The following is a 1933-nucleotide window of genomic DNA, read 5'->3' on the forward strand; positions in this document are numbered from 1 at the left end:
GAAGGGAGGGGCCGTGCGGCTGGCAAGAACCAGCACAAACTCTTCCCAACTAAGACAGCCCAGCCAGGCTGGCCTCGCTTTGCCCCCACAGGAGCAGCCAGAGGGATCTGTCAAAACACCCAAGCTGGGCTTCCCTGGTGGCGCAGTGGTTGAGAGTCCGCCTGCCGATGCAGGGGACACGGGTTCGTGCCCCGGTCCGGGAAGATCCCGCGTGCCGAGGAGCGGCTGGGCCCATGAGCCATGGCCGCTGAGCCTGCGCGTCCGGAGCCTGTGCTCCGCAACGGGAGAGGCCACAACAGTGAGAGGCCCGCGTACCGCAAAAAAACCCCCAAAACACCCAAGCCTTACACAACCCTCCCATCCCCCATGCTCTCCGGAGCTCCTCTCGGCCTTCTGCAGCCCCCTAGGGATGCTTCACCCCAGCCAGACAGATTTCGCCACCCTTGGGCACCTCCTCCCCCCCCATTCCCACCCGCCATACCCACACCTTTCCCGTCCCACCCTCCTAGCCTCACCTGCCCATGGAAGCCTGCCCCTTGCCACCTGCCTGTCCAAATTCTGCCAGCCTTTAAGGCCCAACTTCTAGAGACATTCAGCCTTCGCTGTTTCAAGCCGCCACTGGCCTCCTCTCTGTCTGCACTGCACTTGAGGCCTGCCGCCATGGGTAGCTGTGCACTTCCCGGCCCCTCCCCACTGCCAGCCCTCACCTCTCTGCTGCACTTTCATCCCCAAGGTAGGCCTCTCTCCTCCTTTGTCCACTAGACGGAGCGCTCCCTCAGGGCAGGACCAATGGCTCTCCTCCTCTTGCCTTTTCTCTCAAGACTGGATACGGGGCACCATAACGATCCTGTTCTGTGTGCTGAAATCTCCCCAGAGATTTGGTAGTCGCCCGTTGGGGATCCACCCTCTGCCATTTATCCAATCCTTTCTAGGACTTGATTACATTTTCTCTTGTACCTGGGCTCTCCTGGCAGCATGGAAGTCCCTTTCACTGCCTTCCTTCAGCTCCTGTGTGACACGGTTGACATGGCCATGGCTGGTTGCTCAGGCTGTGCACTGCACAGGTCTGGGACGCCTTCGCTAGACTACAAAGTGATGACCTTGGAGTCATGCCCTATGGTGGCCCTGAGGCCCAAACCCCTATCTCCAGTCAGTGGCTCCTCTGACCAGTTTTAGACGGAACACCTCACAGGTCAGAGAGCACACTCCCTCATTCACAGTCTAGCTTCTCACAGCCTTCAGCCTCCTTTGGTTCTAACAGCACCCTCTTCTCCGCCAGAGTGAAGGCCTGATCATTTCTGACTGACCATCAGCCTGTCCATCCACGGTAGATGGTCCTGAATAGCCACTCCTGTCTGAGTTACAGCCCTTCCTTGGGCCTCAGTTTCTCTAGCTGTAAAGAGAGGGACTGGGGCTCCTACCTCCAAGGATTCCCTTTGTTCTAAAGCTCACCAGTCCATCCTGCACAGATTTTGCCATCCGTGCACACATCACCACAAGTTGCCTTCAAGTCAGCGAGCTTAGAAGCCTTAGGAAGAGAAGGGACCTTTACAAAATGCAAAGGAGCCTGGAAGAGCTAAGAAGAGGACGAGCAATCCCATCTTGCTGGGGTCAATCCTAAAGGCTCCTTGCGGGGGCGGCTGAGGGTGGGAGAAAAGAGCCTGGGCGGTTTGATCCACAGAGGAGGGGAGTCTGTGCTGCCCTGAGGGAAAGGGCCAAGCATGAAACTGCAGCAGGAAAGACAAAATGTTAGAACACCAGGCACTGATGCTCAAAGCAGAGCAGTTTTTCACCCGTCACTGGAACAAATTCCCACGGACTCTCAGTCTAGAGACCAATGCACCCACAGACCAAGGTGGAGGGGCCGGAACCGCATCTTTGTTCTGTGAGGGGGGCAACCTACGAGGGTAGCAATGGAGAAAATCCAGTACTC

The sequence above is a fragment of the Grampus griseus genome, assembly GCF_964374135.1.
Source record: "Grampus griseus genome assembly, chromosome: 20".
Taxonomy (NCBI): domain Eukaryota; kingdom Metazoa; phylum Chordata; class Mammalia; order Artiodactyla; family Delphinidae; genus Grampus; species Grampus griseus.